This window comes from Camelus dromedarius, chromosome 2 (assembly GCF_036321535.1).
Source record: "Camelus dromedarius isolate mCamDro1 chromosome 2, mCamDro1.pat, whole genome shotgun sequence".
In the NCBI taxonomy this organism is placed as follows: Eukaryota; Metazoa; Chordata; class Mammalia; order Artiodactyla; family Camelidae; genus Camelus; species Camelus dromedarius.
Window position 1 is genome coordinate 94,852,747 of NC_087437.1, and position 21,096 is coordinate 94,873,842.

The 21,096-nt window shown below is 36.4% G+C and overlaps 1 protein-coding gene and 1 non-coding gene across 7 annotated transcripts in view; one reads left to right on the top strand and one right to left on the bottom strand.

Annotated features, from left to right (window-relative positions):
• The window catches only part of ROBO1 (roundabout guidance receptor 1), a 1,016,936-nt gene that overhangs the window by 450,672 nt on the left and 545,168 nt on the right, over positions 1-21,096 (top strand). The gene's annotated exons all lie outside the window — the stretch shown is intronic.
• Positions 14,463-14,539, bottom strand: TRNAA-UGC (transfer RNA alanine (anticodon UGC)). Its single transcript has one exon. It is a non-coding gene; the product is annotated as a tRNA-Ala (tRNA).

Here is a 21,096-nt window from a genome sequence, read left to right on the forward strand (position 1 = left end):
TCTTCAATTACTGACCCAGGTTCCCTCTTTTTTCCTCATCCCAGGGGTACCTACATTCTGGGAATGATTTAAAATGATGATGTAAATAATGTACTTGAAGCTGTATATTATTTTTTTTTAACTGATTACCTCCTCCTTGTCTGGAGGACATTACTATTTGTTCTCCTTGGAAGAGAAAATATGCCTTCCTTTCCACAATTGTGTGTTTTAGTGTGTGTTAGGAATGGGAGAAGCTGGCCAGATTTTCCCATTTCAGAGCATTAATCTGAAGCTGTGGCTCTCAACTGGGGTAACTTTACCTCGACCTCCCCGGGGAACATTTGGTAATGTCTGAAGGCACTCTTTGGTTGTCACAGTGTGGGTAGAGGGTTGCTGCTGGCATCTAGGGGTAGAGGCCAGGAATGATGTTAAACCTCTACAATTCCCAGACCACGCCCCTACTACAAAGAACTATCCAATGCAAAAAAATGTCAATAGCATTGAGATTAAGAAATTAAGAAGTACAGACTTCCAGCTATAAATAAGTCAAGAGGATGTAATGTACACTTAGGGAATATATCCAATAACATTGTAACAACTTTGTATGGTAACTGGGCTTTTTGTGATCATTTCATAATGTATAAAAATCTCAAATGACTATGTTATATACCTGGGAGTGATATAATAGTACACGTTAATTATAACACATAAGTAAATAAAAAGAAATCTTGAGCTACAGCAAAGAAATTCTGAGGAAACCATTTGAAAATATTTGCCAATTACCTGGTTTTACCTGAAAAAAAATTTACGCAAGGAGGTAAAGGAATATCTACTTTTTGTCATTATTTATTTAGTAAACGATTTATTCTATTTTTTTTCTCTAAAGGTATACCATAGGCTAATCTTACTCTATGACACAAAGTTGGGCCCAGCTTCTCAGGGAGAAAACACACACACACACAAACCATTACAATTAGAAATATACCTGGTAGCCATTGGTTTAAAGACTGCAGCCACACAGTGTGTCATTGACTTTATCTCTTTATGCTGTATCAGGAAATTTGGGTGATACATAATTGACAATCACAATGAGTTGGAAATATTTCAGCTGTCTAACTCATTGATTTTTTTGTTTATTTATTATACTTTAGAATCTGGATCTCATTGAAAATACAATAGAAACTCAAGCTGGGAAACAGACACCTAAACACTAAGACAATGGGACAGAGAGAGAGAGAGATTCAGAGATAAGGAGAGTGGGGAAGAGGGAAGAGAGGGGAGAAGGGAGGGAAAACAAAGGCGAGGAGACAGAGGAGAGGAGAATCCAGTAGACAAGATCTGTGGCCAAGTAGTTTGGGGATTCTTTTTTTCTTCTCGCCCTGCCTGTCTATTGCTTTTTCATTTGTTTGTTCAGAAAACAAATTCCTAGTTGAGTGCACCGAATAAATATATATAATAACAGATTGGAATTTTTACATCACAGTAGTTTCACTGTATTCTATTTTCTCTGATAACAGAAAAGCATACATCCCCTTTTCCTCTGCTTACCACACATCCACATGAAATGGAAATTTTTCACCTGTATTCTAGCTGAATAAATGAATATATTCGTTTCATCAATTCTATTCCTTCTGGATTAGTCTTCAGCACACCACAGATATAACTAAATTTTAAACTGCTAAATGCCTTTACAGTTTTAAAGATATGGCTTACATTTGTACCTCATAAATAAGTGGGGAAGGAAATGTTTTTGTATTATGACTCTAGGTGATCAAAAGTATTTATCACGGCAGTAAGGAAACAGCTGCTGTTAACGCTGTCTTTTGAATGCTTTTATGGGACTCCTATAAAAAAAATTATTCATGTCAAGATTAAAAGTAGTGTTTGATGGAACTGTGGAAAGTGGCCATCAGACCAGTTAATGTGCAGTTCTGGTCATTCCCATAAGAATCAGCAAGTGCGTATCATCAGACGATTACTAGAAAAATGAACAGCACTGTTCACAAGAGCTTGGCAATTAATTAAATGATATGCTTGTTCATCTTGCAGGTCAAGCAGATAATTGTGCTGAGAATTGCTTTGAAATCATGCATGGTTCAACTTAGCCCTTTTGAATCCCAGGAGAGATTTGCAGGTCACACTGCATATCACACTTCTTGTGGATGAGGGACTAATACTAGCTAATCCTGTTAGCATACACAATGGGATAAGAGATAGCTAAAGATTCACATTTACTTGGTACAAGTTAACATGCCCATTAAAGTGCCCTTGCATGCTTTCATTTACTTTGTTTGGTAGGAAACTATAATATAATAATTATATTAGATTTCACTTGGCCTATTTTTCGATGGATGTTTATGATGAGATCAATTTCATTTGATTTTTATAGAATTTTGTATACCCATCACACAGATAAAACTTAAGCACCTTCCCCCTGCAAAAAAAAAAAAAAAAAAACAAGCAGCTGAAAAATAAGAACAGATATTGATTTGTCCCTTAATGCTAACATTCCTAGGCATCTTTAAATATAGCATATTAAGTCAAGAATGAAACATTTTTAAGAACTAATTTAAAGGAAATGCAGTACCCAGATTGGTCAGAAGCTCTTTAGTAATTTAAATGAATACTTCTTGTTTATCATATAATACGTATTGTATCTTTTTTACTTAGGAGCATGATTCAATTCAATGCTTTCATTTCAATTTAATTTCATTTCAAGTCAGTGCTTTCAAAGCAACAGTAAACACACACACAAACAAAAAATAACAAGCTTTCCTGTCGTATATTCTATATAATATAGAAGATTCTCAATATTAACTAAATTCAGTTTTAGAACTGAGTTAATGATCAGAAAGCTGAAGATGCAAGAAACCTATAGAAAATTATCTACTCCAGCAATCTTTGTTTTCAAGTTAGAAAGCAAATGTTCAGAGAGGTTAAGCAATTTGTACAAGATTACACAGCTATTCCATGGTAACATGGGAACGACCCTCAAATCTTTTAACCTCTAAGGCATTTTCGGTTGAACCACAGTTAGGTTCTGATACAAGTTACTTAACAACTATTTCTGATCTTAGTCCCAGCCTACCTGTTCAGCTACACAAAAAATCAATCATGAAAACGACTCATAATCTAGCGGTGGGGTGTGGGGGGAGGGACAACTACTGGATTATTGGACTAAGAATAAACAAATGGCGTGGGGAGAAACAAGCAGCCCTGCTTCTGTCAAAGAATACTCCCAGAAAGCTTGTGGAGTAATTATACTTTATGTATTATAGGTTGGGCTAATCTTTACTTTGGAAACTTAGACATTCATCTATCTAAAATATACTATACAACTAGATACATTTTCATCTATAAATGACTAATATTCCATTACTTATCTTGTTCCTGATTGTCTTAGAATCAAATGAAATGAATCTGAGCCGTATTACCCACAGAAATAAATAGGAGTATCCGCACAAATTTGTACTAGTCAATAATAAACTTATTTTAGCAAAATCAAGACAACACCACCTCAAGGTGAAGGGAGTCACCTTGTCTGCTACCTTCTGAAAATAAAAGATTCTTTATTACTTAGAAAACTCTTTAACACTTAAAAACTAATATAGTTAGAATTATCGTGATATTCTGTAATACTCTTATCAATAATTTATTTGCACATGTTAGAACACAGATATTTAATCATGTACTATAAATTTATCACCTCCCTCTTTGCAATAAAGCAGGATTCAGTGTAAGAGAGATGGAATTTGGATTCCATCCAAAAGAATTTACTGTAGTTGGTACAAAGAGCTTCAAACACCAGTGCCTGCAGGCACTGTACACGCATGAAACGGCCTGGATATAAGAAAATAGGAAAAAATAAAAGTTTTTAAAAAGGCAAAGTTATGAACCACCAGTCATGAGACTAAGGATGTGGAAGCATGTTGTGATCTCTAAAGGATATGTAAGTGGTGGACACTAGCCCAACCCTAATAAAGCATAAAATTGCCCTCCAAAAACAAAAGGACGTGGTGGGATGGTTTAGGGAGCATTTACTCATTCTCTAAAGCCAATTCTTTTCATATGGGAATTCCAGCCCATTGCTGACAAGACTTCAGATTTCTCAAAGAACAATAGCAAGATTTATTTTCAAAATTGCCCAATTTATCAATATTGGATTACTCATCATGCAGAATAAATAAACATACTCGGGGACCTTATGCCAATTTACATGCCCTTGAGAAAGTTTCACAGTATGAAACTTAACTTGTCTGTATAAGAAGATTTCAGTATCTCATGAGCATTGTTTCTGCTTCTACTGTTAAGTTTCATTTATATGATCTTTAGAAATAAGATTTCCTGCTATTTCCCATCTCCACTTGTTGTACCTAGCTCATGTATAAGAATTGTAGATCAGAGTTTAAATGATATTTTTATTACTGCCAACGCTCTATACCTTTCTACCAACAGAACCATAGATCATTTACCATTACTTAGAGCTGATTTTATTTGGAATCCCATTCAGTAAGATTGTTTAATCAGATATTTATGTGAGATAACTTTTCTTTAAACACATAACTACAAACCATCCTGAAATAGTAGAGACATTTATTTTAAACTCTACGTTTCTCTGCACAAATAAAATCAAAATCCCCAGCCCCACCCCACCCCACCCCCGCCAAACATCCCCTTTTTTTACATGTACTTTATATGCTTGTATTTTATCCTTGTGGCTAATTGTATTGTGATTATCCATGGCTCAAGCAAGAATGTAGAAATGCAGAAATATTCTAAGGGTAAAGCAATGTAATCTACCACCCAAGACGCCAGCACAGAGGAAGTTGATGAAAATAGTGCCTGGGCGGGACTAAACAGAGAATAATTAAGAAGGCTTTAAGAGCCATGAGTTAAGCAAGGCTAATCTAAGAATGTGTTGGAGGGTAAGTTCCTTCGAAGGAATTTGTTAAAATGTCAAGTTTGAGGCATGACGGTCAAAGCCTTAGCTGAATCTGTTTCTGAAACTGTTGTCCTCTCACATTAAAGCCATATCTGAAACCAGAGTCTAATCCTGTGTTTAATTTTAGCTAAATAGGAAGTTTAAAAAAATCAGGTGGAATCTTAAAATATATATATATATGTTATCTTCTATCAGCTTAGGAGACCTTGCAGCTGTTCATATCTTCACTTCATAGCACGTGTCACTGTGACAAATGAAAAATATTTTCATCCACTAGGATTACTGGGTGGCTGAGAAGCAATAAACAAACTGTAACAAGAATTATGTATATAACTGACAGTTAATCAGACTTTTTAGAGTGGTAATGAGGAGAAGGAGAAGATTGGATAAAGTGTTTTTTGCTGACAAATGGGCTATGTTACATTAATAATTTATTAGCTAAAATTTGTGATTATTACTGGTTAATGTGGTTAGCATTGACTTATTTTAATGATTTCTCAAAATATTCAGGGTGAAACTATTAGATACAGCTCCCTCTGAGATCATCTTTCCCATCGCTTTTTCATCTCCAAGGTGGGTTTCTATCCATCATCCTCTTTCAGAAAGGAAAATGGGCTTGCTTAAAATGTCTCCGTATTTTTCACCTTATTCCAGCTGAGTATGATGGGGAGTTGCTTTTCAATTCTTTTTTTTCTCTTTCTAACTATTTATATTAAAGTAGCAAATAATTATTTTTAATTCAGCTACTTCTTGAGAAAAGAGTACTTTTTGGAGATACCCCACAGCAAGGGAAAAAGATTCTTTGATCAAATAGATTTGAAAAATTCTATGTAACATTCCACACCGTGAGAACCAATAGTCATGCAGTAAGTTAATGTGCTTAATTTCACTTGAGACATCACTTCCTTAAACAAAACATATGAAAAAAATCACCTAAAATTTTACAGAAATCCAGGAATAAATCATATATGCATAATTCATATTATTATAAATGAACATTAAGCGTAGAACCAGGATTTTTTTTTTTAACTTGAAAGATGATGTCCCTTTCCCTGGCCTTAAAGCATATCTGTGACCTAAATTGCCCCCAGACAGATTGGAATCATTTCCATTCTGGTAATTAGCTTTCTAATTAGCTTCTAGAATGAGTTGTCTAAGACTTTAAAAAATAAGTTACCTTTAAAAATCTATGTAACGAAAATCTTTTTAAAAGTTCATATTATGGTCATTTCATTGTTAATGCTATTTCATTAATAAAAAAAATCATAAAATTAACAAACACCTATGGGTGGATTTATGATGCTCTCTGCCTAACGAGGTGTGGGGAAAGAAAAAAATCAGCAAAAATTTAAATTATACTATTTGCTTTCCAAGTATGTGTGCTAGCACAAAATATTTTCCCTGCATTTCTAGTGATACATTAGTTTGGATTTTATTTTTCCCTTAGCATACAGAATAGTACTTTTCCTCTTAAAAAGCATGAGGATTTCATTTCCTTAATGCAATGTTCTTGTACGTGGATATAGGACATAAATAAAGATATAAGAATCATTGATGTCTGACATTTATGACATTTAAGTTACAGAGTTAATGCAAATCAAGCTGTCCAAGAGGAGAAATATTTAAATTAGTGTTGCCAAAACAGGAAGAAAGAATGAGTTTTCTGGACATACACTGATCATGCACACATGCTCTCTGATCAGACTTTAATTTCTCTGTATGTAAATTGGTGGTCTGAGACTGGATGTCTATTATGCAAACGGTCCTTTGTCCTGTCAGGCAATTGAGGGAAAAGACCATAATCCTTGGTGTCCTGGAGAATGTTTGCTGGTCCTCAGGGACAGACTGTCATTTAATTTAGGCCAAGTTAGTGTCTGCCTTAGCTCTGTGTATTTACATATAAATTGTTTGTTGGGATATGGAGCAGAGAGGTAAGATATATTACAAACTGCTTCCCCCAATTATTTTATGATGTCTGCTTTCATGTGGGGTGTGTCCTTAGAAAATGAGTGGTAGAGGGGGAAGAAAAAGATTGTTACAGATGAAGTATATATATCCCCCCACATGTGGAAAGTGAGCATAGATAGAAAAGAAACTGTTAGCACATGATCTATTTCTACACTTAATGAAAGAAAATTGATTTAATATGGAGACATTGCTATTTGGGCTTAAGTGCACATGAACCGCAGAACTAATACACCCTTGTATATAGCCGGACTCATGGGTTGCTCACGGGTAGCGCAGTTTTGCCCAGATTCATTAGCAGCCAGTGATCCACCTATAGGTTATCACCTGCATGGGGCCAGCATGAAGGAAGATGCACGTGCATTTTAGGACAGGGAGTGTGTATTTGACAAAGCCTTTCACAGGCACTATCATCATTTTCTAAGATAGGGGATTTGATGCACAGCAGTTCAGAGATTGCTATGTGGAAAGAACAGGAAATTTATACAACATTCATAAACCAAATGACTTTTATGGTGGAGGCAGGGGTTCAGGGCAGTTAGGTGAGGGAAGAGACTATTCATCTCAAAGTAAATAGTATTCTACAGAACTGCAAAAATAATTATATAGCAATACTAACAGAAACTGATGCCAAAATAAAAGCACTACGTTTGGACCTTAGCGCCTCCTGGCTTATATAAACCACTTCCTACATTTTTTTTCCCCAAAGTTAACATTTGTTGAGCACTTCCTCTGTGTCAGACATTGTACTAAATACTTTATATCCAGCACCTCAAAGTCTTCCTACAATCTTAAAGGGTCAGTAATTTTACTTTTTCTCTTGTCCACGTTAACATAAGGAGGTTGTCACTTGATCAAAGTCACACAGTCAAGGCAGACTGCTAGACCCAAATGAGGGTACTGTCCACATTTTAACTACTATGTTATGTGGTCGAACATGTGGCCATTGAGAAGTGAAAAACAAGAGGATCTTCTCAAATTGGGAATTCTTACTTCTACACTTGCCTTTTCTTCATTAATTTCCTTTATTCCTGTTACTGTACACATGTGGGTGAACTGAAAATATTTGAACCAAGCACTTCCTACCACAGTGATGACCATTTGCCATGGTCGTAGGTGAAACACACCCAGCAACTTAGATTGGACCCTGTCACCATATGACACTATTAAATTTACACTAGTGCATTACATAATGTATGTGCCAAGTTAAGAGGAACAAATGGAGGGTTGCTATTTTTTTTCCTCTTACTAAGCTTTTTAATGGGCAAAAAAGTTTACAAATATTTCACACTCGGGGAGAGGATTTGGGATGGCAGAACAGTAAGATGATGGTTGCTATAGAAACTGCCATCTAGAAAACTGGAGAGAAAGAGAGAGAGGGCGTGAGCCTAATTTCTCACAGAAAAATGAATTCTCTCAGATTCTCAAGACATCAGAAAAATTTAAAGCCTTCTTTGACACCACTGTCCCATCTTCGCAGCCAACTGACTGATCTAACAATATAATTTGACTTATTTAGGACTTATGTATATCATTTCTGTTTTCAAAGTGACTGGATACAGCATAAAGAATTAAACATAAACAACAAAAAGGATCATTAGGGATAAAAACAACAGAAGAGGAAATTTCTTAATTTTGACAATTAAATCATGAATTTGACACTAAATCTGTTGAAAGTTTAACCTAAAAATAGATGGGCTAATTATTTAATTTTACATCTCAGATATGTTTCAAGTTCAAATGAAATAATTCATGAATTTGTTCACTGATATAACTTACTTTGATGTTGACTTTAGCTTTCACATATAGCTTTAAGGAAACACTTTCTTTAGGATTTAAAAAGGCTGGGGAACTTGCACTGGTAGACAGACCTCAAGTAAGAAAAGTGCCAAACTCTACACAGAGAGCTGGACCCAGAGTGGGCTCATCAGAAGACGCAGATTTGGATCCGTGTTCTCACACATAGGAGCCGTGTGATCTCGGGGAAGTTATGAAAGCGTTCCAAACTTCAGCTTATTCATCCACAAAGTGAATCCAATATCAATCCAGTTTTTTAGTGCTGTTGAGAATATAATATGTGAAAAAGTGAGTAGAATGTTTAGCACAGTTCTTAGCCCACAGTAAGCTCTGCATAAGTAGTTGCTCTTACTAACATTAGCTGGAAAAGATGAGGGGAAAAAAGTCCCTAAGGGTCCACAGAAAGAAAGCTGTTGAACTGAGGAAGACACAAAATACAACACCAGATAATACAATATAATATAATATAATATCACATACACAAATGTGCTTTTCTATATATCTATGAATATACATATATAAAATAAAAAAGCAAAAATAATACCCTTCAAGGAAGGTACAAGGTGAGCTAATTAAGATCTGGTTCAGCTATACAGGGGTGCAGATAGGAAACCAGCCAAACTTTACATTTGTGTTTTTATGTGTTGGAAGTTTAAAACTATTTTGTAACAGAAAACTGAGTTCAAATTTGCTATGTCTTAACTTGGCACACATATTAGGAGCCGGATGTCAATTTCAAGACAGGCTCAGATTTATTAGGGGAAGATGAATTTAATACACATCCTTAAACTAGGCCTATTCAGTTTTGTTTTACTTCGATAAGACATTTTGGTAGTAGTACGTTCCCAGCCTAATTGTTTCTCCAACGTGGAGTTTAGAACACAGAGGCTCAATATTTGAAAGACTTAAAGAAGAGCTGAATTATAATTCAGGCTGGTTTTTGAAATGTTGTAATAATGCATTGTAAACCTTCAATTTGTTTAGAAATTTTTTTCAATATCCCACTTACTTCCCAAGTGGATTTGAAGTGAATCACAATAAAAGGCACAGATATAACTGGAGCATTGAGCACACACGCACACTCTCACACATATGCACACACCCCCCAGAGCTCTGAAACAGAATTAGGGTATATAGAGAAAGGAGGACGTGGAGAGACCCAGCTACAAGGTCCAGAAATGTAGGCTAAGGCCGTGTGGCTGTCAGCTTGAAGATAAGCTAAGAGCAGTCCCGCCATAAAAGTAAACATGCTGAGTGAGTTTCGTGATCATTCTTACCAGATAAAGACAAATTTCTCCCCAGATTTCATGGGGAATAAACAGAACACCCTAATTCCCACATAAAGGACTTTTGAACTCCTATGGACAATGTCTTCCTCAATAATGACTTTTTAACAGACGTAGAATGTTTTAAGTATTGTTCTCATAGGTAATTCAAATTTAATTAGAAAACATTTTAATCCCATATGTAATAATTACCAATGCTCGCTGACATTTAGCTTTATCAATTTGCTATTACTAATCTTACAGACATCATGACTGGTTTTTATTTTTCTGCATATTCTGATAAACACAGGACATTACTGAAAACCTTCCACACCTGCAGCCACCATCATTCCCTCGACCACATTCAAGGATATTTTTCATATTCAGCGGTTTAAATATTCATGACTGATTTCAGATTTGCAGAAAAGCATTTTCCAAATTGCTCCTTTAACTCCAGTCTGTAATTGTTGCATATCTGCTTAAATACATACACAGAACTATACTTTTGCCTGCATGAAAGACATGACTGGGATGCAGTGGAGAGGTTAAGTATTTTGTGCTTTTGATCAAACCAGAAAAGGGAAGCAGCTGATATTGATCTGGAACCAAACAGAACAGCAGTGGCGCTTTCTGAAGCAGTTCAAAATGCCTTTGGGAAAGTCATTTTTCAGAGCTGTGTTTCCATCTTATTTTCCCACCTGGCACCTCTGCCCCACAGGCTTCGCTCCTTCAGAGAGCCACTGGTGCCCAGACTGTGTCTACAAAGGAAACAGTGTTTTCCACCTTAATAGAATCCTAGAGATAAATGTCTCAGTTCCCGACTCTGCTGTTCAAGCTTACAGTCACCTTCCCATGCACTGTGAGTTAAGAGGTGGATCATGTCGAGAGCTCATCTCTCACAGTTCTGGGGAGAAAAAAAAAAAAAGTTTTGATGGGTCCTTCCCTATATAGACATATATTTTAAATTATACTTCTTTTAAACATAAAACTAATTTTCATTATAATATAAAAACGTAATTATATTCTACCCAGTAGATTACACGTGTTCAAGGTCTGAAAATTGACTTCAGAATGCTGAAGAGTAACAGCTACACAAAAATAACAACATGGTCTCCCAGCACAATGGGCTTATCTACCCTGATTGACTTTCTCTTATTTTTCAGAAATAACCACAAAAACAAATTCCTTTTGCACAAAGCAGTGCAACCAAAAATAAGAGTCTTTAATCATTCATTTTCAGTGTTCAGTCCAACCTCCCTTAACAGAATTCAGGTTTTTTTCCTGAATTTTCTATAATTACCCATGATTCAGATTTTTCTTTTAAAGATTCTCCAGTAAGATAGAGCTCGATATACTGTGTTCTGTGTTGATATTTTATGCTTATTTTATAGATAAAGAAGTTCAATTTAATTCCAGAGATGGCATTTTTTTAAAATCTTTTATGTGAAATCACAGGGACCAAAAATAAAAGTTAACTTAAGAGGTTTGATTTAGATGCACTGTCTATATCTTCTTACGTATTATGTTTACAAATCAATGGTTACATACACACATGTAATTTCTTTCCAATTATATTGCATAAATCATCTAATATAGCATTTTGAGATAATAGAAAATTTGTTGCTAGGTAATTCTTGTTATTCAGATAAGGAGACTTTAAAAATCTTAGTTCATTAGTTCTCATCTAGGATTAAAAGGTTGTACTTTCACACCTATCCTTCATGCTAACTTGGTAGGTTATCTGCTGTGTATCAACCCCTGAGTCTTCCTTTTGTCATATATAAAGATGCTTGCTCTGAGGAAGTTATGTCTATGAAAATTCTGCTTCTCCAACTACATTATTGGGAAGACTTGAAGACATATAGAGCCAAGGCACCTTACAAGAATGGTTTATAAAATATTATGGCAATTTGAAGTCCATCTCTCCCCACATAACCAGAGAGTGAACTGACTGTGTTGTGACGCCTTTGCTTGTATCTCCTTAGCGATGTGCCCTTGCCTTCTCAGCATAGTGAAAACTTCTAGGCAAGGTTTACAAAGTAATTTGTGTGCTGGCTTTGCCTGGGTTCTCAAATCTCATCTCTTACATCTCCCTGCACCTTCCGTAACCAACATCAAGTCCCTCCTACAACCACACCCACACCCACCCCCTACCCCACACACATACACACATATTAACTTCCTTGCAAAGCCTTGCTTTATATGCTCCCTTTTGCTTCTGGGCCCTTGTGCAGATGCATCTCTCTGCTCTCCCTCTCCCCTCCCTCCTTTAGGTCCAGCTGAGCATTCACCTCCATCCACAGGAAACCTTTATACAACTCCCTCCTGAATTAAGTGTCGTTCGAATAAGCCACAATTTTTCTTATCTTCAAGCGTATCCAACTATATGGAATATACCTCTTTGTTTATCTGACTCGGCCAAAAATTCTCTTGCTGGCAGTACCTACAGCTTGTTCACCATTGTCTCCATGTATACATTGTAGGGCAGTAAGCATTTAATAAATAATTTTTGCAAGAAAGAAATGAAAGGAGGGAAGCAAGAAGGAAGGGCAAAATGGAATCTAGCTGTCTTAAGCAAGACAAGAGATCAAAATAAAGCTTAAGAGTGGGGAGGACAGGTAACCTAGTCTTAAACTATGTCCACAAATCAAAGTTATACATACTAGAGAGAAGAAGGCTGAGAGATGGCACAGGCAGTTTTCAGAGGCTTGAAAAACTCTTGTTAGTATCACGGATAATCATGTTTAAATTTTGAAGTGATTACTTGAATTGAGTTGAAGAACTTAGATTTCCTATCATCAATTATTATCTGATATTAGGGTAGTTTTTTTTTTACAATAATATATTTTTTGTGGGAGATTTTCTCTTACTGATGGTTCCTAAAACATGGCGGATTTTTTTTTTCCTCTTGAATAGTTAAGGGAATAGTGGATGATTTATCTAATTAATTAGTTGATGTCTCGTGGTATGTTCAAGTCTCAAAATGTCATATGTACACCACATTGTATCTGATTTCTAATGATTTATATACTAAAAATTAGTTATAAATGTAAGTCTTTTTTTTTTTTTAGCTTTAAAGGTCAACAATTCACATTATATGAATCTTCTTGTAAAAGATTGGATTCTTTGGAAGCTTTAGTCATAGATTTCCTGGTTGCAAGGAAAACAAAAGAATTCAGCTAGCTCAAGTAAATATGGTTTAGGAGAGAAAGAGAGAAATGGAAAGGAGACATTGGCTTTCCATGTGCCTAACACCAGACTAGACTCTATTCAACTAGAAAATGTAAACACTCACTGTTGTCTATTCCAACTGATTAGGCCAAAGAATCTGAACCATCTAATTTAGGCAATGTACCTTGCACCAACTGAATCAATTATGGCAAGAAAGTAGATGAAAATTGGTGACAATATGATATTGAAGAACATAATGCTCCCCTTTCTGGTACAGCTTATATTGCAAGAACTTATAGATGAGCTGGCCATGATTGGCCTCCTTTAAAAGAGGTTGACAAATAATAAGAAGCACTGTTATATGAGACTGTAAAAGCTCTTTTACTGATTATTTTGGAAAATTTTTTTTTCTTTTCAAGTGATATATGAAAGACAGCTTATTTCTTCTAATTATATTAACTACTTACTCAATGTTTCCCTCACCTCCCACCCTCTGGTTCAAAATCCTATACTTACAACAAATTACAATGTTTTCTTGTGGTTCATTTGCTTTAAATGAGATTTAAATGTAATGCACTAGTGTAAATTTAAAGGTGTCTCCAATTCAAGCTTACTGAATATCACCATGCCAGTGCAGTTTACATAAATATACTTGAAACCTTTATATGTCTCTGTAAATTGAGCTCATGAAAGGGTGTCATTTTGAGAAATACAACTGCTGTAACATTTTATGAATCAAGTATTCTTTAATATGCAGCTAATGGAATTATCTCTAAAATAGTTTTATAACATAGTTAAAATTAAATTATTTCCTCAAAACTCATTTATTTATTCAACCCTCCTGGAAGGACTGCTTTTTCTCAAAGAGATCTTGGTAATTTATCTCCATTGTCATTTTTTTCCCTAGAGAATCATAGTTATTTTAACCATTTCTTAGTGGAAGCTAAATGTTACCAATTTTTTTTCCTTTTGAGATTGTTTTACTTTGGACTCTTTCAGTGGCAGGTAACAAAAGCTACACTAGCATAATCCAAAAGTGTGTATATTAGTTCACATGCCTGGGAAGTCATTCTTATGTCTGCCTTCAGGTTGAGGTCTATATTGGACTCAAAGTATCACAAGAACCCAACCTTTCTTTTCACTTTCTCAAAAAAGTTATCATTTCATTTTGGGAAGATGGCAGCTATGCATCATTTTTACATCCACTTTCCTGATAGCACTAACCAATGTTCCAGATTTGAATCTGACGGATTTCACTTTGTCTAGAATGTTTTGGGTTTTTTTGTTTTTTTTTTTTTCAGGGCTTTTTTGGTGGCAGAAAGTATTTAGGTTCCTTTATTTACTGGAGGTACTGGGGATTGAACCCAGGACCTCATGCATGCAAAGCATGCACTCTACTACTGAGCTATATATACCCTCCTCCCTGTTTTTATTTTTTAATTGAAGTACAGTCAGTTACAGTGTGTTAGTTTCTGGTGTACAGCACAATGTCCCAGTCATCCATCTGCATACATATATTCATTTTCAAATTCTTTTTCATTAAAGGTTATTACAAAATATTGAACATAGTTCCCTGTGCTATACAGAAGAAACATTTTTTTAAATCTATTTTTATATATGGTGAATAAAGAAGCTGTGGTTTATTTATATAATGGACTACTACTGAGCCATAAAAAAGAATAAATAATGCCATTTGCAGCAATATGGATGGAACTAGAGATCATCATTCTAAGTGAAGTAAGCCAGAAAGAGAAAGAAAAATACCATGATATCACTCATATGTGGAATTGAAAAAGTAAAAGAAAAAAAGGACACTATCTTATCTACAAAACAGGAACAGACTCGCAGACATATAATCTTATGGTTACCAGGAGGGTAGGGAAAGGGAGTGGGAAGGGATAAATTTGTGTGTTTGAGATTTAAAGTGTTTTTTGTAGTAAACCCTGAATCAATCACTATGCCCAGGGATTGCTCATTTCTTCTGCGTGTAGTTCATAAACTCAACTCTCAAGCAAATGATGCCCTGCCAAATACATGTCCAGAGAATGACAGAGTACCAGTTGTTCAAGCAAATTTAGGGCTGTAAAAAGTAAAAAGGAGCTTGGTCTGCTACAATGTGGACTAAAGATGTAATCATTGAACAATGAAAATCAATATTTAGTTAGCCCTATCTTATTCAGGCCCAATATTAGGCATTTCCCACACATTAACAAGAAGCGGATATTATCTGCATGTTGTATCTGTGTTGAAATGGACACATGGAGAAATTGATTATCTAATCCATGACCTTACAGCTTGTAAGTGAGATTGCTACACTTTGGCTCAGTCCTACCTCTGCAATTCCCTAATGAAATACCTTACCCTCTAAGGAGTATGATACTCTCATTCCCAAAAAGAAGAGGTTGGGCCTGATGATTTCTAACTTGCTTTCCATACTAAGAATCGGATAATTCTATGATTACAAATTATTAACAGTTACTCTGACTAAAGAAATAACTGAATTCTGACCATGCCTTTCAGCACGACTGTCAAAATGTAGTCAGACCCTCAAGGGGCGGCGGAAGCGCGGGCGTTGCCTCAGCTCCCCCTTAACTACGGCGGCTGGGCCGGCGGCTCCGGGGGCGCCGCTGAGGGGCAAGGACTGCGGGGGGCGGGTTAACAGCACCCGAGGCCATCACAGGCCTCGGCTGTCCCCGAAGGAGGGGGGTAGGGGGGCGGCAGACGGCTTGGTTTGCGCGGTCAGAGTGGACAGAATGGATCCTGGAGGAGGGGCCGCTGCCGGGCCTCCCGGGGAGCCGCGTGTAGCCGTCGGCAACCTTGTCTCCTGACCTCTGCGTTTTTATCTCAGATTAATTGTTGGCAAAAAAGCAGACTTTGAATGGACCGGGATGAATCCAGGGTTGGTAAAGAATTTGTCTAGAGCCCTGTGTGCCCCAGGGCGGTGAGTAGGTTGATTGCAGCCTGATGTTGCCCTCAGCTTGGTTCGTTCTGTCTGGTAACAGGAGTATTTCAATTTATGGAGCTGGAATGCAAGGCCTCTTGTAAAAAAGGTTCTCTGCTTTCCTGAGAAAGCGTGATAGTTCTGGTGAATCAGTCCCACAAGACTGTAAACCGCGTGTCCAGCCTTCCTATCTGGAGAAAGACAATAAAATGCTTTAAATAAATTAAAAAAAAAATGTAGTCTAGGCACTTAGCATCTTTGACCTTAATCTTTGCAGCATGTTGTTACCTGCAGCTTTTCTCCTCCAACGTATCCGCCCCATGGTTGTGCGATATTAGGCAAGAACAAATTTGATGACATTCTTCTCTTCCTTCTGCTTCTTCCTGTTGATTGGATTAAGTTTAGACACTTAGCTTGATACACAAATCCTTTCATCTGAACACAGCATGCAATTCAAAACCGTATCATTCCCCTTCTCTCTAAACGCTCATTGACATGTAACGTTTCGCAATTTCCTAAACTCTCCTTGTTCCTTAAATTTTACATTCTCTCCGAGTTCTCCTTCCTGGCCAGCTCCTTCTGGTTTTTCAAAGGACAAATGAAAAATAATATACATCTGTGCAGTCCTTCCTGATTCCCCCAGGGACAGCTAGTCAAGCTTTCCTGTGTGCACCATCGGTATTTACATAGAGAAGAGTAAAGAGCTTTGGCAAATAGATATGCATTAGAAAACTTCCTACCAGTTATTGTGAAAAACCTTTGGTAAAATAAGCATGTTCTGTGTGTTTTCACTTTGCTCACCTCTAAAGTCAGCATACTGAGTAATTTCTGGCATTTATATCCTATCGTGACAAAAGCATCATATGTAGAAGACAATCAGCTACCAATACAAACATATAGGTGTTAATAAATTGATGTCTTCATATTTCAATCTGAGCCTTCAATTTTCCATTTTGGACCCAAGTGTGACTTTGAGAAAATCACTGAAGAAATTCATTTTTTTGGAAAAACTGATGTTTTAATGTATAGCAAGAACTCCAGCTGCCAGATTATTGAGGGGGTGGCACAGCTGATTCTTGTGTATCATCCTTCCTTGTGACATTTCTAGAATGACAGTTGATAACTTGAAAGCTACAGGATGAATACAGAATCTGAATAAGATCAGCTGGATGTGTGATCTAGCTGGTAAGCATAAGAGAACTAGTATTTCTCACATTTCATGTCACTCGGATCAGGGTCAGTGTCCTTCATCCACAACACATAGGACACAGGGGTTGGAGCAAGTGAACAGTTGATCAAAGGTGCTTCTCTAGTGGATGGAGTAACTGGACAAAGGTGGGAGGAGGTAACAGCAGATTAGAAACTTTTTTAAAAATAAAGAAATGAGGTAAGAATCTGACTTGAAACTACTAACGAGGACATTGGTTCTTTAATTTCCAAAATATCTGTTCCTCACCAATACGCTCTAACACAGATTACAGAGTCTATGGCCATGATGATACAATGATCTGGAAAATATTAAGGAAAAGAAGGCTTTCTATATTATACTGGATTTGAGGAAACATAAAGCAGGGGAATTTAAAAGACTAAAAGTATAGTGTTGTCACAATTATGTATAAATTAAGAAGCAGGCAGGACTTTTAGGGAGCATATGAAGAGGATATGAACTGAAGGTAGGTTTTTTTAGGGCCATGTTTATGAATGTTTCACAAAATGCTGGCTTCTGGTAAGATGGTACATGGTCTGTGACAGTCCAGAAGTTACTGGTAAAGGTAGTGCCTGCTTTTCTATGATCTGTATTCATCTACAATTATATAACTTGAGGAGAGCAATTGAGCCACTCCCTGAGGAAAGGAGAAATTTAACCGAAAGTTATTTCAGCAGGTGGACCCAAAAGCCCACCTTGCTTTCAGGCAACAGATTAATAGCACATTCACCTGCTGAATCTTTGGCTCAGAGTTATGGAAGTCTTCTAGATTATATCAAATCCCACTGAGTATGAAAAACAAAATTAAATTTGTCCTCATGAAAATATATTCCCATCAGAATTTTTTTCCTATGGAGCTTTATTCTCTAAATGCTTTTTTAATGGGTAAAAGAAAGTAGCACAAAAATAATGTGTTCATGCTGGATGAGGGGTTGGGTAAACATTAATTATCACAAGTTCTCTAAATATAAAATTTCAAAACGGCATCTCTCTTTGACTGTCATACTGATTGTGAGTGTGTGTGTTTGTGTTTGCCGTTTTACTTCATTTGAATATGTAAAGAAGGGAATTTATATCAAAAATATTTATGAAAAAAATTTAGTTTTTATTAATCAGTGAAAATGTTCAATTTATAATGAAATTATTTCAAATTCTCTAATTGAGATGCATACTGTAAAGATAAATATATTCGCATTTAACGAAGTTATTTTGTACTTCAATTAAATATTCTAGCCAGTAAGTAACAGCATGATCTGACACTAACTTTCGTTTTGTTACCAAAAAAGGCAAAATGGTCCTCTCAGCCATCTTTAGACTCATTGTCAATCTGTCATACTTCTTTTTATCTCTTTAAATAATATATTCACTCTTGTATTTATGTTTCAGAGAAGAGTTATCTGCAAACCTCAGTCCTTGTTTTCTTCTAGCTAATGATTCTACTTGCTGTTTGAAAGCAATTGCTGTAGCCAAAAGATTCTGTTCATGGAAAGAGCCCATGAAAAGTTAAGAGACAGATGGAAGGTTGCAAGAAGACACACTTACAGTCAAAAATCCACAAGGGAGTTATATCTAAAATATAAAAGTAATTTATACAAGTAAAAACAAAAAAAAAAGGAAAAGTGAAAAGGGCAGGAACCATGAGAAAAATATAGGCCAAGTTATAAAAAAGCAATTTGTCATTAGGAAACCCAAAAGCAACAAACGTGAAATATGCTCAGACCCACTGGGAATTAGAGACATGCTAATTAGAACAACAATAGCATATCACTTTACACCCATGAGATTAGCAAAATTTAGAAAGCTGGATAATGCCAAGTGTTGGAAGGAGCAGCAGGAAATAGGAAACCTCCTGAACATATTGTGGAATTGTGCCATCATCCTGAAAAGCAATCTGAGACAGGTTTAATCCAATCAAGTTCACATACCTACTATATAACTCTGCAACCCACCACAAAACATGTCGGGGAGAAAGTCTCATACAGGCTGTGACAGGACACATAAAGGAATGTTCTTCTCAGTGTTGCTCGTACTATCGAGGCAATTGAAGTGCCTGTCCCTGGGGGATAGGTAAGTAAAGGATGGAGGCTGTACACTAAAAAGTACACACACGAGTTAGAGGTAACATACCAGATATTCCTACAGCAATAGGAGTAGATCTAAAACACCACACTGAGTTAAAAAAAAGAATAAGAAAAAATATCTATAGCAAATAAAATTTGTTTTTTTTTTAAATAGATGCACATAAAGCACAATATTTAAAGAGAACACATTAAAATAAAAGGGTATTCATCAAATACACTAGGATTAATGCCAAAGTGAGGGGAGGGTCAAGACAGTGGGGAATGGGGAAGAGGAATAGAAAGAAAGGAATGAACAAAGAAGCCGAATAAAAGATGGCCTTCACACTAGCAATGATACATTGTGCCGGGAACTATAAAGTATGATTGACTCTCTGCACCTGTGGTTCCCCCAAAACCCCCAAACAACAAAACATTTGAATCGTTATACTCACAGAGATACAAATATAAAGGAACCACACAGTCTGGGGATCCACCAGTTTCACTGATAAATATTCAAGTTGTTTAGCATACACATTTTTATATTTGACTTCCATTGAGCTCCTTGAAACAATAAGTCTGCTCATGTCCAAAATCAGACAAATGTCCTGCTAAGATTCACTTGGGAGCACTAACCCAACTTCAGTATCCCTTTCAGTGAGACTTCTCAGATTTCAAGGAATCTGTGACCCTCTCGACTACAGAAAGAGCCGGTCTACTGAAGCTGGCCATTTATAATTTTGAGTTATCTGTTTAAACGGAAAGGGAAGTTCTCTTTGATTTCTAATAGAGATAAACTCTTTCCTGGGAATAGTGTTGCTTGTGGTTTTAGAGGCTTAATGACTCAGGGCTGTTGCCTTTTGTTGTGCCAATTGAGGCACTTTACGTGTCCAGACAAAATCTCTCTCAGCAAGATGGCTTTGATATAAAGCCACTGATATTTAAATATCAAAATGTAACTCTTTGGCCTGGCAATAACCCTCCATGTGGGAGGCTTGGATGAGATTTCCAGACCTGCTCGCTTGTCCTTGGATCTGCGGCATCTGGAAATGATACTTGTGGTCATGGTAATACTTCAGTCTGTCAGAGTGTATTTTATCCAAAATTTTCAGTGTGCCTTGCAATTTATTAATCCTTGCAACACCTCTAAGAGGTAGGCAGATATTTTTTCCCTTGAGGAACTGAGGCAATAGAGGGTGGAAATGAGAACTGCATACGGCCAGGCAGCTGGATGAGAGGGTGCAAGGAAGTCCTTTGCACTTAGGAGAACAGCCAATCCCATTAAATGGTGAACTCATTTGACACTACCATTAAACAGGTCTTAAAGGAAATTTTATAGCTTGTGAATGAAGAACAAGGTTTTGGAAACTAAAATTAGTGAAGGCCTAAGGAACTGAAAAATAAATTGTGACATTTAAAATGTGCTCCTCAAATATTCTGTTGCACATTCCAATGTACTGAGTTTAATCAGTGAGACTAGAAGAAAATACCAAAGTTATTGAACTACAAGCTTGCTAGTGTGTGCGCCATGGTAGTATCTGCGTTTGGGGAGTATAATTTCTTTGAGAATATTTTTTTTTAATAAAATAGTGACTTTTTGGTGCTGTTATCTCTTTCTTCTTTTTGATTTCTTAGTTGACCTCAATTCCATTTCTGATTTTTCATGTAGATTAATAGAATTTTCCTGATGATCAGCTGAGGTTTCCTGAGGTCAGGTTTCCTTGTGGTCAGCTTGGCTATGCTCTCTAATCGCCTGTGGAAACAATAGTATA